The sequence below is a fragment of the Xenopus laevis genome, chromosome 3S (genome assembly GCF_017654675.1).
Source record: "Xenopus laevis strain J_2021 chromosome 3S, Xenopus_laevis_v10.1, whole genome shotgun sequence".
NCBI classification, from domain to species: domain Eukaryota; kingdom Metazoa; phylum Chordata; class Amphibia; order Anura; family Pipidae; genus Xenopus; species Xenopus laevis.
The window spans coordinates 123,328,428-123,345,001 of NC_054376.1; the positions used below are offsets into that span (position 1 = coordinate 123,328,428).

The 16,574-nt window shown below is 43.2% G+C and overlaps 2 non-coding genes across 2 annotated transcripts; one reads left to right on the forward strand and one right to left on the reverse strand.

Moving 5' to 3' along the window:
- Window positions 1-15,253: 15,253 nt before the first annotated feature.
- Window positions 15,254-15,339, forward strand: trnay-gua. The gene is given in 2 exon segments: window positions 15,254-15,290; window positions 15,304-15,339. It is a non-coding gene; the product is annotated as a tRNA-Tyr (tRNA).
- A 474-nt stretch (window positions 15,340-15,813) lies between these two features.
- trnae-uuc lies at window positions 15,814-15,885 on the reverse strand. Its single transcript has one exon. It is a non-coding gene; the product is annotated as a tRNA-Glu (tRNA).
- Window positions 15,886-16,574: the final 689 nt, after the last annotated feature.

Below are 16,574 nucleotides of genomic sequence, written 5' to 3' on the forward strand. Positions count from 1 at the left end.
TCCCACTGTTACTATAGACACCATCTCTCCCTACTATACCTGCTATCCCACAGTCACACTCCCTTCCCAGAGACTATTATCCACTGTTACTATAGGCACCATCTCTCCCTACTATACCTGCTATCCCACAGTCACACTCCCTTCCCAGAGACTATTATCCACTGTTACTATAGACACCATCTCTCCCTACTATACCTGCTATCCCACAGTCACACTCCCTTCCCAGAGACTATTATCCACTGTTACTATAGGCACCATCTCTCCCTACTATACCTGCTATCCCACAGTCACACTCCCTTCCCAGAGACTATTATCCCCACTGTTACTATAGACACCATCTCTCCCTACTATACCTGCTATCCCACAGTCACACTCCCTTCCCAGAGATTATTATCCTACTTTTACTATAGGCACCATCTCTCCCTACTATACCTGCTATCCCACAGTCACACTCCCTTCCCAGAGACTATTATCCACTGTTACTATAGACACCATCTCTCCCTACTATACCTGCTATCCCACAGTCACACTCCCTTCCCAGAGACTATTATCCCACTGTTACTATAGACACCATCTCTCCCTACTATACCTGCTATCCCACAGTCACACTCCCTTCCCAGAGATTATTATCCTACTTTTACTATAGGCACCATCTCTCCCTACTATATGTCTATGTCCATTTTTGGCTGTTTAGGTCTCAGATATTTGTTATTGACTCAGTAGCATCTGAAGGAATGGCCAGTCCCAGTCTTCCAAAAAAAGAAATATGTTGATGTATCCTCTTCTTAGATGACATGTTACTTTCTTTGCAGTACAAGTCAATGTCATTCGGTCCATGTTATACTACGTAAGACTGACCTTTAATAAAACTACACACGTCACTGCCATGAGATCCGTATCCCATGTTATTATCTGTAAGGAAATAGGGTGCTCAGACTTGGTACAATCACATCCTGGAATTGTTCAAGGCCGGGGCAGGGTCGGCTTCCTAATCCCAAACATACAGACCCTTAAGCACATGGATTCATTTATTTAACCCTCTGCTCCTGCAATGGGTGCGTGATACAGATGAGAACCAGAGGGGGATCCCAGGCGTCATCTATAGAACAGGGAATCACAACGTGAAGACTAAAAAGATCTCCATGGAGAATCGCCCACAAGGCTGTAATTGTTGTAATGTCTGCTAAACGCAATGTAATGTGGACATATCTACTGCAACTCCACTGACTGTCCAAATTCCTACATCATAAAAAGCCTTTATTTGAGCTGATCTGTCCTTCATAAAGCCATCATGTGAAATGTGACCCCTTAACTAGCCGTCAACATTCTCTAAGCACTTGAATGTGTATTTCATCTCTGATTCCTGTAACCCGCTCCCCCGAAACCAAAGTACTTCCTTTTTCATGGAGCCACACTTGCCAACCAAAGCTTTTTACTGTATTTTGGGGGGTTATCGGTCTTTGCAAGTGACGTAATTAGTTCCCTGTTTTCTATCTGTGCCTTCTTCATTATACTATTTATATATAGTAAGTGCTGAACTATGGGTCTGTCTCTTACTGCAGATTTTTAGTGCATCTTTTTGATTCCCCTTTGCATTTAACATCTGAGTGAAGTGAGAATATTGAGATATGTCATCATCACTTGTCCTACCAATTTGGCCTTTTCACTATTGCTTGATACTGAGATATTGCTTTGTCCTGAGTCTCAGATTATACTGTACATGCAGAAATAAACTCTTACAACAGGTAGTGGTGGATTTAAATCAGACACTGCCCTAGGCACAGGCCTCCAACCACCCCTACCTTTCCTGACTGATTCACAGGTAAGTGTTTATACTAGTGATGGGCGCATAAATTCACAAGGCACAAATTTGTGGCGAATTTCCACATTTCTCCACCGGCGAATAAATTTGCGAAACTGCAGTCGGCGTCAAAAAATTTTGGACGCACGTCAGAAAAGTTGATTGTGTCAAAACCGTCGGGCGTTAGCATTATCCGGACGCCCACTGACTTTAACGCCGGCGTCAAAATTGAAGTAATGCGATGATCTTGGAACTGTTTTTACCTGGAGATTGACTCTATTACAGTAAAGAGAGAGCACATTTGCCCCCATTCACTTTAACTTGCATACTGGACTTTTCTTTTACGATTATGTTTATTGCTATTTAATAATTAAACAGTAAGAGCAAAATCAACAGAATATTGACTTACAATAAAGCCCATCAATTTACAGGTTTTTGAGTTATTTAGCTTTTTATTCAGCAGCTCTTCATTTTGCATTTTAAGCAATCTGGTAACTAGGATCCGAATTCCCCTAGCAACCATGCATTGATTTGCATAAGAGATTGGAATATGAATAGGAGAGGGCTGAATAGAAAGATGAGTAATAAAAAGTAGCAATAATAATACATTGCTTACATGCTTACAGAGCAAAAAGACAAATAACTATAAAACTAAAAATAATAAATAATGAAAACCAATTCAAAAGTTGCTTAGAATTGGCCGTTCTATAACATAATAAAAGTTACCTTAAAGGTGAACCACCCCTTTAAAGAAAAATGAATCAAGGAACAAATAAATGAATACAGAATAAAAATAAATAAAATCTTCCTCTCTACCAGCCAAGCAAATAAAACATTTGCTATATTTATGGACACATTTAGCAAATCATCTATTTATCTTTGAACATCAATAGATGAGTGAAAAGAGTCTTCATCAGAATTGTACATGACCTTTCCAATAATGACTTTATCATCAGACTCCAGAATGTCAAAGTAGGGAGACCAAAGTGTCAAAAATGTTTTCCCTAAAACCAGTATTACCATATCTAAAACCAATTTCTTCATCTAAATATAGAGACTTAAGATGAGATAAAACAACTTCTTGCTGGACTCAAGTGCAATGGAGGAGCAGACCCAGAAGCGCTTTTAGTTTCCAGTCTTTACATTAATTTCCTGTACCAATATTAGACCTAGAAACTAAACTCTGGTCCTTCTATCAGATGAGCTGACCTAATAAAATTTCTACCTCTATTTCTCCCATTCCTATCCTATGTTTTCACCCCCTACTTCCCCTTGTAACTGTACTCTTCCCCTAATCCAGATGAGTAACTACAGAGGAAGCAGACCCTGCAGCTGCAGGGGCCCCACGAGCTTTAGGGGCCCCACAAGGTCCTAAATAATGAGCAATTTCAATATATATTGATAAAAAAGGACAACCTCTGGTTGTGTTGGGGGCCCTAAAATTAATCTGCTGAAGGCCCAGTAACATTTACCACGCCCATTTTTGTGGCCACACCCCCTAATTACCATGTTCATTTTACAAAATTTGGCAAGTTATGAAAGTTTGAACATATTTCTGTGTTTTTTTGTCCAGTTATTATAATTTTGCTAATAAAGGTGAATTGCTCTTTAAGCTGTGAGTAAGAGTCCTGCGCGGATCCATTTCTTGGAACCCGACCCGTACCCGCAACCTGGACCCGCAACCCGCATTCTTACCTGCTTTGACTCGACCCACAAGTACCTTACCCGCAACCCACTGACCATCAAGAATCAGGAAGTGCTGTCATTGTAAACCGGAAGTGACATCATCGGAAGTAGACATGATCCGAAAAAAGGAGTAAAAATCGCTATTGAGAAGACCCGTGGCCCGACCCGCGAAACTGCCTACCCGAGTCTATACCCGCACCTGGAACTTCTACCCACAACCAGCAGGGTACCGCAGGTTTTTGTGGGTAACTCGCGGGTATCCGACCCGCTGCAAGACTCTACTGTGAGTCTAAGTTCTCCCAAGGGACCTGTTATCTTATATTGTTACAATTACGTATTTGCTTATCTCAAAAGTATTACAAAAGTTTCTTATCTGCAGCTGTGGTTGTTCTGGGCTCTCTGCCAAAAGCCAATTAAGTTAGAAACTTTGTTTCTTTTTCTGCCTGTTCAGTGCAGAGAAAAACGGGACTTTCCAGTACAAATGAGCTGTCAAAAGAGGGACTGTCCCTCTATAAAACGGGACAGTTGGGAGGTATGCCCCAGTGTTGATCGCTTTAGATTCTAGACCGTATATATCAAATGTAAAACGTACCTGAATCTGTTATATCTGTCCCAATATCTCTGATACGTGACAAGACCCCCCTGAGGTGCAGCAAAGTGCCTGCTAATACTCATCCTGATATCGCTTGCTTAAAAAGCTACCACAAACTCATACTTTTTGTTTTATTATTATTATTCCACGCCTTTTGATTTCTAACACCTCCGTAGCACTTATATCACAAGCAACTATTGCTGTACAGCCTCTAACACCACGAGTGCGGTTTGAAGAACATTAAGTCTGGTGTGAACGCGACTCATGAGTCAGAGACAGAGGGAGGAAATTGACACCCAGAAATGACATTTTGCCCAGCACCTGCTTTATTTAACAACATGCCCCTAGCCTATACCCGAGGGGTCAAGATAATGATTATTTAGCTACAGAATCAGCAAACTACCCCCTGAGGTGTGAGAATATAGAAGTCAGTTAAAGTCTCTAAAACTCTTTGCAGCTGTAGTGGATACAGTTAATCCCCCCACTAACCTCAGCATAAAGGGTTAATTCCTTCCAGCTCTAGTCTTTCTTCATGCTATTGAGGTCTCAGTTTAGAAAAACAAAGTGCTTAACATTACGTTCCTAGCGTCCCGTATCAGCTGAGTTAGTTAGGAAGGATGAGTGTGACTTGTAGTTCTACAGCACCTGCAGTCTCCATGTTATTTCTTTCCTGTTATAATTTGCATTTCATCGTCAGGAAGCCAGAGCTTTATCTCCCCCTCTCTGGATCCAGAATTTCCTCCTCTAGTCTGGATGGCTGATGGATTCTGTTTTTCCTCCTATTTACCCCGACATCAAGTAGGAAGTGATAAATAGAATAAATAAAGTTTTCTCTGAGTGTCTGCCAGACGTCTCTACTCTATATATTTATTTATATGCACTCAAACCCAGGAACTTTCCCAATCACAATCAGATAAGGTAAGTAGTTCCAGCAGATTCCAAATCTCATCCATCAGGCGCAGGCTCAGGGCATCTGGTCCCATATCACTAAAAATATATTTAAAGGACTTTTATCATTTACCTTCTAAAATTACTTTCTCTAAATACTGCTCTGATTAGTTAATGCCTCCCAGCGACGAATAATAAGCAACGACCAGGAACTCGGTTATGGGATATTAGGGCTTAGTCAGGAACATTTTATTATATTATATATGGGACATGAGTCTGTCCCTCCCACTGCAGGGTGATACAGTGACACAGACAGGAGGGAACTATGGGACATGAGTCTGTCCCTCCCACTGCAGGGTGATACAGTGACACAGACAGGAGGGAACTATGGGACATGAGTCTGTCCCTCCCACTGCAGGGTGATACAGTGACACAGACAGGAGGGAACTATGGGACATGTAGTCTGTCCCTCCCACTGCAGGGTGATACAGTGACACAGACAGGAGGGAACTATGGGACATGAGTCTGTCCCTCCCACTGCAGGGTGATACAGTGACACAGACAGGAGGGAACTATGGGACATGAGTCTGTCCCTCCCACTGCAGGGTGATACAGTGACACAGACAGGAGGGAACTATGGGACATGAGTCTGTCCCTCCCACTGCAGGGTGATACAGTGACACAGACAGGAGGGAACTATGGGACATGAGTCTGTCCCTCCCACTGCAGGGTGATACAGTGACACAGACAGGAGGGAACTATGGGACATGAGTCTGTCCCTCCCACTACAGGGTGATACAGTGACACAGACAGGAGAGAACTATGGGACATGAGTCTGTCCCTCCCACTGCAGGGTGATACAGTGACACAGACAGGAGGGAACTATGGGACATGAGTCTGAGGGTGATACAGTGACACAAGAGAACACGTGAGCTCCTGGCGTGTTTGAGTCCGTGACATCTCTGAGCACATCTGTCAGTACAGGGAATAGTTTATATTCTGTGCCGGATTCCTTTGAAGGACTTGCACATTCCCTGACATTGAGCCTTTGCTTTGAGCTCTGTGCAGGGATATAAGTGTAACATTAGCTGTAGTTATACAATGTCACAGGCAGGGCTGTTAGACAGCTGAACATATTAGTGGGGTCCGACGGGGGCTGTAAAGAGAAGAGGAACACGGACAGACTATGCAGCAGCTTAATGCTAATTACTAATGCTCTCACATGTGCCTAATGTATTATACAAGTACTGTTCTTATTTCACTTATAATATGGGACAAGCAGGGAGCTCAATGCTCAGGAGTCTCTCACGCCAGTGACAAGGTCTTTCCCATTGCAGTTAAAGGGAAACGTTCATATATTAAGTCCATAGCAGGAACAGAGGACAGGAGCTGAGTGCTTTGGGCAGTCGTTACATAAATCAGATATTTGGGCATAACAGGAGCGGTGCAGGTACTCAGCATATGTCAGATACAAGTAACTGGCAGTTTCAGCTGATGCCTGTGAGATAGATGTGACCCATAAGACATGTTTATGGACCCCAATCTGCTCAAGGGCTTTAAAGATTTTGTATCATAATTTCAATATAATTCAGCCCTCACTGAATAACTTCATAGGGAAGCCTGCAGGGGGAATAGAAAGAAAGATGGGGGGCGTTATACATGAGAAAGGAGCTGAATGGAAGAGGATTTGGCCCATGGAAAGGGGTGAATTGTTATCCAGAATGCTTGGGACCTGGAGTTTTCCAGATAAGGGATCTTTCTGTAATTTGGATATCCGTTCATGTAAGTGTACTCAACAGTTTTGCCGCCAAATGCATTAATTATATTTTAGTTGGGACCAAGTACAAGGTCAGTAATGGAACTATCCAGCATGGGGCCTGGGTGAAGACTATGCAGCCGGGCCCCCCACCTCGTAAGCAGAAATCACAGCAGATTTGCAATAGCGCAAACCACCGACGGGCCCCGAGGGGGTGCAGTCGCTGTACAAGGTACTGTTTTTATTACCATACCTCCCATTTTCTGCGGCACAGTCCTTATTTTTATAGTTCAGCCCGCAGTCCTGGATTTTATTAAAAATATTGAAACTTATTTAAATAAGAGGCCTTTTGACAGAGAGACCAGAACACTCAGCACCTGCAGTTAGATACACTTGTAACAATTTCAGATAAGCAAAGATACAATTGTCACTAATAAGATTTGCATTTTAAGGGCAGAGACACACGTGGAGATTCAGGGAGATTTAGACTAATCTCCCCAAATTGCCTTCCCGCCGGCTAGAATCTAAATCACCGACGGGATGGCACTTGGAGTGCTTCAAATGAACTGCTCTGAGGACCATTCGGGGATATTAGTCGCCCGAAGAAGAGGCGATTGCTTGCCGGGCAACTAATATCCCCGAATGGTCCTCAGAGCATCCCGCTGGTCCCCATGCTGTGTCCGTCAGCTTTTTAGCCCACCTCCCATTTTACTTTCTGGCCTCATTGATTCGACCTGGAGTGAACAATAGGGGCAGCAGAAAGTATTAATGGGTCAAGGACAGGTGGGGCGAGAGGTCCCATGCTGTGGGTGATACGAGCTCTGTATGTACATGTACGAGGGGGGGATATATGTAAATATTTTTATTGTAGCATTCAATTCTACTTATGCCACTGGGGATGGCCATGCCACTTTATTAGGAATAAGAGACATCCCTAAAGTGACCTTGTTCCTGAGTCAGCATTAGTAGCAAGTAATTGTACAGGAAAGGAGTTACAATGAGTATGAGTAATTGGACAATATCTAGGAACAACAGCGAGTAATTGCACATGGCAGAAGTTAGAAATGAGACTGAGTATCTATTTAAGACAATAGTTAGGGAAAAAGAATGAGTAAATATACTGTATAAGGCAGAAGTTGGGAAAGGGACTATCTATATAAGACAATAGTTAGGAACAAGAGTTAGTAAATATATAAGGCAGAAGTTAGGAATGAGACAGAGTATCTATATACGACAATAGTTAGGAACAAGAGTGAGTAAATATATAAGGCAGAAGTTAGAAATGAGACAGAGTATCTATATAAGACAATAGTTAGGAACAAGAGTGAGTAAATATATAAGGCAGAAGTTAGAAATGGGACTGAGTATCTATATAAGAAAATAGTTAGGAACAAGAGTGAGTAAATGTACAAGGCAGAAGTTGGGAATGGAAGTTATTAATGAATATGAGTAATTATACAAGATAATAGTTAGGAACAAGAGTGTACAAGGCAGGAGTTATCAAAAGTTGTACAAGGCAATAGTTAGGAACAAGAGCGAGTAACTGTACAAGGCAGGAGTAATGGGTAAGAGTAGTTGTACAAGACAGTAGTAAGGAAAAAGAGTCAGTAACTGTACAAGGCAGAAGTTATTAATGAGTATGAGTAATTGTAAAAGGCAATAGTTATGAACATAAGCGACCACAAGGCAGGAATTGGAAATGGGTCTAACTAATTGTACAAGGCAGTAGTTAGGAATAGGAGTAATTATATAAGACAACAGTTGGGAACAAGAGTGAGTAATTGTTTGAGGTAGGAATAGTTGTACACGGAAGGAGGTATGAGGAACAATAGTGAGTACAAATAATAAGAAGTGACAGCGGTACAGATATGAGTAATGTACAACAGTGAGTAATTGTAGCGGCTGTGCGTCAGGCACAAGGGAGGATAATTGTATTTGACTGATGGTTTGTACAATGACACAAGGATAAGCATTTTAAAGCCAACATTCCCCGGTTTCTCTGTGCTACTCACGAGTAGAACTGATCAATGTCATGCACTTCACTCTCCCATTAAAATGCCTGCTCCAGCTGTTCCTAGGGGATCAAAGGGAATAGCCACAGAAAAGACTAAACAGACTGATATTTGGGGATACTTTCTTCTTTCATACTCTGATATGCCGTTGAGCCTGCATCTATTTGAAGCATTTCAGGCACGTGGCACCTCCACTTCTGATGGGGAAAAAGAAACACTGAAGTCATTCCTGACTTCGCAAACACCCACAGTTGGTTGATCTTGTTTATATTATGGATATTTATAGGCCCGTTTCTGCCTGCCACATGTGCTACATAAGGATCTGAGTATGGAAGTCAAGACGGGATTGAGCGGGGCGCGGATAGAACCAAGTCATGACCAGGTCAACTCTTCAGGTTGAGCTGGAGGTCCTGCTGGGCACTTGGGATTCCAAGTCCAAATGTTTTGGGGGCAAAGGTGAAGACAGTAACAGGATGACAGGCTGAAAGGCAGAAGGCCTTTCTGCCCAGCTGAGAAAATCACAATCTATATGCAACTGTCAACACCAAACGTCAGCTGTGTGTTTGTATTGTAAACTTGACCATGAAATTTATCCTTTCTGCAGTGTTTCCCCCTAGCTGTCCAGAAGCTTTAGGACCTTCAAATGCCATTGCACTTACAACTGACAAGTGACTAGGGTGTCCATGTTCTTGGGCATTTGGAGTGGTCATAATCAGTGTTGGGAGTGGGGAATCTACTGACCACAAAGGAAACTTTAGACACCACCCTGAACCATTAACCGACGAGCTGCAGTTTTATTTCCCCTACCACATCAAACCTGACCTGCAACAGTTTTACCCACAATCCAGGGTAACCAAGGGTTATAGTGCAAGGGATACCATCTGCTGGAGGGCATACATGTACTGTTAATATGAATGAATTTTCTTACAATAGTGCCACCTGCTGGTCAGTTTCCCACCAGTCTGACCACCAAGTAGTCAAGGAAGTTGTCAGGAGAAAGAAAGAGGCAGCTCTGACGTTCTTCTGCTTAGGAAACGAATTACAACCCGTTCTCACATCTTTTCCTAAGCAGAAGAACATCAGAGCAGCCTCTTTCTTTCTCCTGACAACTTCCTTGACTACTTGGTGGTCAGACTGGTGGGAAACTGACCAGCAGGTGGCGCTGTTGTAACAAAATTCATTCATATTAACAGCACATGTATCCCTTAATATCTTGGAATAGAAAGAAAATAAACAATGAATGTAAATTACAAAAGTGCTTAGAATAGCCCCCGCATCAATTCTACATTCACTTATTTTAAAGGTTTACTTATCCTTTAAGGGAGTTTGAGAAAGGAGAAGAGTATATTACCCAGGTCATCGGGTTCCTCAAATGTCTGGTGTGACCCAGGATCCCCTATTGTTGCACGACCATGGCACCTCTTTCACACCACAAGTTATGTGCTCAGGATGTGTGATAGGGAATCCACAGTTTGGGTCACTGTTATGTGAAGAGGACATTTGGCTTATGGAGAAGTTGATGAACATGGAGCAATAGAGAGAGCCAATAAAGTCTGCCCGTGAAAGGAAATGGGCAGAACAGATGGGCTGTTGCAGATCTTATCTCACATCTGAAGCTTTTGCGGATTTAGTGGGTCTCGCTTTAACTCAGCGCTGTGGCTGTTTGATAACAACCAAGGGGTTAAGTCAAACTGTAAGCCGTTCCGAGAACTTCATGTAATAAGCGGGATTTGTTCCAGGGCACTTTAATGTAATTGTGGGTTTTGGTTTTTCAATGAACCCTTTAGAAATGGATCTCTTATGTCATCGCTCGAAAGCTGTTTGGATAATAATCTCAGACTCCTGTAGTTGATGAGTCAAGTATGGCCGCCCTTTGGTCTGGGTCCTAAGAACTAGGAAGTCGCCTTCAACCGGTCACTCTCTGTACACACTACCACCCTGTGCAACACCCACTATGGTAATAAAAAGGACTTCAAGTTCCAGAATTCATCCACTTCCCAATGGAATAAGGTTATAAGCCTATGGGATGATGGGAAATGGTTCCTACGAGTATCATGGTTTCCTTTCAATCTATGGAATCAGGTATCATTAATCAAGTTTCACTGACCTTTTATAAACCATACACTACTTAATTTAATTGGACTGGACCACAGCGTGGGGTAACTGGGGGGAGAACTGAATAAGTTCATGAAACTTTTAACTCTTAATCAACTGCCAGAGGCCGTAGGCCCCCCAGGACGACATATTAGCTAATTTATTTGAATGGAGTCTATTAGCATATGTGTAGGATCTGCCATGGTGTTCCCCATGGTATTCTCTACACACTGCATCAATGCATCACTCCCAGTGGGTATGAATAGATTGCACGTGTTTAACACAATAGCCTGAGCTGAAGAAAGTAATATGGCAGCTCCTATTTTGTCTACAAATGCAAATGATTGGAATAGAAATGTTCTGTACCTGCAAGCTATGCCTGTTTCAGGGAAAATAAAGCTAAACTACATATAAATACAATACATTGTCCTTTTATTGTGCCCTAACACTGTCTGAGACCCTTGTGTACTAGGCATTGAGATGATATTTTGTATATTTTTGTAAAGTGCTATATGTATAAAGAGTAATCATCTCTCATCCATAGAGTACTTCCCCGTCCTTGCACAGAATAAAGCTAGCCCAACCTATATTTAAGTCTGGCCGTGGCTAAAAGGGAAGAATTTCTGGGCCGGGGAACCTATAATTTAGTCTATGACCTCAGCTGGTTATATTTATTCAGGTTTTTTTTCCATTGAAATGGCTTGATGAGGCTGTAATTATACTTTTCTCTGATAAAGAAAATACTATAACATTCAGTAGAACTGTGCACAATAACAGCTTAACCTTTCTGCAACTGAACACAGTCATGGCGATATAAAGGGAACGAGGTGCAATTTACCGTGTTGCGCTATTGATTATTCTGCACACCTTAGAGGGCAAATTGTAGCCCTAGGAGACACTTTTTTTACACAGCAGAGCAGGAAGCAAAGCTTCAAAGCCCTACTTAAATATGCCTTCAACATGAATTTAGTGAACCAAGCTCAGGGCCACCACCCAGGGTTGAACTAGGCCAGTGGGACACCCGGTGGGCCCCGGCCCTCGTTCTGAACCTAAGCATTTTCCCTGTTGGATACTTTGGGCACCCTCCAATCCTCATGGTATAATGAAGGTGGGAGGGAGTTGGGCAGGTTAGCGTCAGGTTTGATTTTGGCTGGAGCTTGCATCTGGGGTGGGCTCATGAGTGGGGTGGGAGGACCCTACTGCTGGGGTGTGGTGGGTTCATGATTGGAGTGGAGGAACTTGCAACTGGGATGGGGGGCTCTGAGGTGGCAGCCCTGGTGGGCCCCCCCAGTCCAACACTGCCGAAATCAGAAGTTATGGAGCCCCATAATGCCTACTGCCCTCCTCACCCCTGGGAAGTGGTTCCTGCTAAGGATGTAGAACTGGGCTCCATTAAACAACATGCCCAAACTGAATGACATGCCCCATTACTCGGCTACAATCTCAACAAACCACACAAATCAGACTTTCCCTTTTCTCTGGGCCCTTTTCTGTCATGGGGCCCCAGACTGGACTCTCTATGTTCAACTAAATGCCACATGTCCAGTAGAGGAACACTGTTTCAGATCTGGACTCTTGAAGAACGACAGCCTTGCACTGTCTGATACTCTCTAGTATCTGACTGATAGCCCACTAGCTGACATTCCTTCTCATTGTTCTGTATGTTCAGGTCCACAATTAGAACCTACTTCTTCACTTGTCTCCATGTCCATGGCTGTCTCCTTCACTCCTCTTAGAGTCACTGTCTTTTCGGACCACCCAAACCCACCGCTATGTCTCATCTTGACCTTTCTATCTCAATGCTCTTTACCTCTGGAATTCCATCCTTGCATTCCACCATAAGGAACAATCTTTCAGATTCTAGCTTCTGGAGCACTAGCATATTATTTTGTCTAGTCTAGTCCTGCACTTAAGGGCCAATGCCAAAACATTGTGCATTTTGTCCTCCAATTTTTGCCTGTATGTTGTCCACCCACTTAGACTGTAAGCTCTGGGCAAGGACATCCTTCCTACTGTGTCTCATACCACATTGTATTTGTTATAATACTTGTCCCCTTCATGTTGCTCTTGATGGCCTCAAAGCAGGTGCTTATTTTTCAATTCCAGGTTTAGAGACAAATAAAAACCAGGTATACTGCTAAATAAAGATAGTCCACAAAGGGGCTACCAAATGACAAATTACAGCTTGAATTTGGCACCCTAGGGACTTTTCACTTTTGTGTTGCTCGCCAACTCTTTTTACATTTGATTGTGGCTCAAGGGTAAAAAAAAGGTTGGGGGACCCCTGGTGTAAAATAATGTGATGGAGATATTTGGCTCTAGGATCAAGGATGAGCTAAACAGCTATTGCCTTGCTTGAGAACAACATTGGCAAATCAACACTGTCCACAAATGACAACAGTCAGTGCAGTGCATGAATCACTCTTTTGATAGTGTTCCGTCAATTCCCTTTTAATGAGGTAAGAAGTTGAAGTTGTCCCATACTCAAGGACTAGAGTTCTTTGGGACATTTCCACTCATCTCTCTATTTAAACAACAACGAAAAGCACAGTAGCAATCCACAATGAAAAGTGCAACCTCCTGGAGGATGCGGGCATCGATCCTGCTACCTCTCGCATGCTAAGCGAGCGCTCTACCATTTGAGCTAATCCCCCACCTGGAAAATACAAATTCCATTGTGAGCCTTTATGACAAATTTTAGGTTGGTATGAAAGCATTTCTGTTGATCTTTATGGGTACAGTTTACCCTTTGCAGATGTCAAATATGCTCAGGTCATTCCAAATGGCGACTGAGGAGGTATTTTCTGACAGAGAGTGAGACCTCTGACAGTGAGACCAATTTAGCAATACCAGGGGCCAAATTTCCACATATCACCTGTGGCTTTGCTTGCTGCTGATTTGCTCGCCTGGCATCTAGTTAAAATGGTCTCAAAAGCAGTGGCTTCACCAGCCGAAACCCGAGACCATTAGATGTTCAGTGTAACACTGTCACTATATTGGCAGCAGTTGTCACATTTGTTAGGGTTCCTGTAAAGGCTTTAGCCTTTTTGAGGACAAACATTCGTTTTTTTACACTTGAATTTGGCTCACAGGTAAAAAAGGTTGGGGACCCCTGCTCTAAGAGGATTGAAGGAGACAGCCGGGAAATTACATGGAGACAAGTGAAGAAATGCAGAGAGGAGCAGTGGAGTGAAGGGCTTTAAATGTTAGCAGAAGGATTTTGTAGGATGGGTTTGGGTGCGATGACCATGAATGCTCCCTTTGGGAAATGAGGATTCCAGTTCAGAGGCAAGATCTGATGAGAGCATTGTCTGCCTATTACATGTCTGGTTGCTAATAAACCTGCCTTGACTGTCCCTAAAGGTCCCCATACATGGATAGATCCGCTCGTTTGGCGATGTCGCCAAACGAGCGGATCTCCCTCCGATATGCCCACCTTGAGGTGGGCAATATCGGGCAGATCCGATCGTGGGCCCTAGGGCCCAACGATCGGATCCTAGCATTCTCAAACGGGCGGTCGGATCGCGGGACCGCATCAACGAACAGATGCGGCCGCGATCCGACGGGATTTTTAAACCCATCCGTTCGAGATCTGCCCGACTTTCGGCCAGATCTCGATCGGGGAAGCCCGTCGGGGGCCCGCATACACGGGCCAATAAGCTGCCGACACAGTCTGTCGGCAGCTTTTATCGGCCCGTGTATGGCCACCTTTAGTCTATGGTTTCAGTTGCTGCATTTTTTAGAGGATATATGCAGTAGGGAATGCTGGGATTATGACACATAGTGTTGACCATGTTTTGAGGCCTTGTTAGCGCAGTAGGTAGCCCTTCAGTCTCGTAATCTGAAGGTCGTGAGTTCTAACCTGGGGCAGCTTTTGGGAAGGCTTTCACTTCTGTTGAGTGTGTCACAAAACTATCCCATGAAATTACTGTGATGTAGATATGTTTGCACTGACCAGACCAGGAAAAAATGAAGAACAATTGCCTTTCTTCAACGATCCATGGCCGCTTTAGCTCTTCAGTCTAAAGGTGGCCATAGATGCACAGATAATATTGTACAAAATGTTTTTTTCGTAAGATATTCGGTGCGTGTATGGTGGGAAAAGAGCCGGCCGATATTGGCAGAAGACTTGGATATCGGCTCTTTGATCAGGCTGTGAAAATTTTGATCAAGTGCCTTTGAAGGCACCCAAACATCGGCCATTGTTAGTGCTGAACCGTCAGATTCAGCTCTACACGTGTGTATTGAAACAAACAATCTTTCTTGGAAACATCTTTTCCAAGAAAGATTGTAATTGTTACGTCTATGGCCACCTTAACACTGTCACTATAATGGCATCAGATTTGACATCTGTAAGGCTTCCTGCAAATGATTTAGCTTTTAGATACAACCTTCAATCTTCCCCATACAACAAGCAATCGCAACCTTTGATAGCTCAGCTGGTAGAGCGGAGGACTGTAGATCTATCATAGCAATCCTTAGGTCGCTGGTTCAATTCCGGCTCGAAGGACATTTTTCTAGAGATTGTATCTGTTGCCGTTTTCTCTTCATGGAAGTCAAGCCTATGGGTCACTTAAGGGACAACTATTTTAAAAAGTGTTCATCTTTGCTGCAAAATAGTAACTGCGCGTTGGCTGGGAATCAAACCCAAGTCAACTGCTAGGAAGGCAGCTACGCTCGCCACTATACCACCAACACATTAAGAATGGACTTAACTAATTCTGGGTAACAGAGGCACATATGGGAGGAATTTAAGCACCAAATGCAATTAAAAGCACTTATAGGGCACTTTCAAGCAAGAGCTCAGATTACATTCACAAATATTGGCTGGGAATGGAACCCAGATCAAAACAGCTGTTAGGTCTCAGGCCTACTCCTTTCATGTTTTAGTCTTGAATCATTGTGAAGGCCAAAAATGCATAGCAGAAATCTGCTGAGACTGGACCAATCAAATGCAAATTAATTGGAATACTAAAAGCAGCATTTCCCATACCGGGAGTCGAACCCAGGCCGCCTGGGTGAAAACCAGGAATCCTAACCGCTAGACCATATGGGACTGCAAAACAACTTTGACCTGTATCTGTTGACTTGCTCAGGAAATGCTTTTACCATATGACACCAATAGACCAGTGTTCCCCAACCAGCTCATAACATTTTGCTCACCAACCTCTTGATGTTGCTCTTGATGGCCTCAAAGCAGGTGCTTATTTTTCAATTCCAGGTTTAGAGACAAATTTTGGTTCCTTAAAAACCAGGTATACTGCTAAATAAAGCCTCCCGTTGGCTGTCAGTCCACAAAGGTCTACCAAATAGCAAATCACAACCCGAATTTGGCAACCTAGGGTATTTTTCACTTTTGTGTTGTTCCCCAACTCTTTTTACATTTGATTGTGGCTCAAGGGTAAAAAAAAGGTTGGGGACCCCTAGTGTGAAATAATGTAATGGAAAGATCTTTGGCTCTAGGATCAAGGATGAGCTAAACAGCTATTGCCTTGCTTGAGAACAACATTGGCAAATCAACACTGTCCACTGTTTTGATAGTGTTCTGTCAATTCAGGTAAAGGTGGCCATAGACGCAAAGATCTGATCGTACGAATCGAGGATTCGTACGATTTTCGGAACGTGTGTGGAGAGTCCCGACATTTTTTGTCCAGCGGAGATCAGTCGTTTGGTCGATCGGACAGGTTAGAAAATTTCTGTCGGCTGCCGATAATATCTCTGCGTGTATTGCCGATCGTACGATTT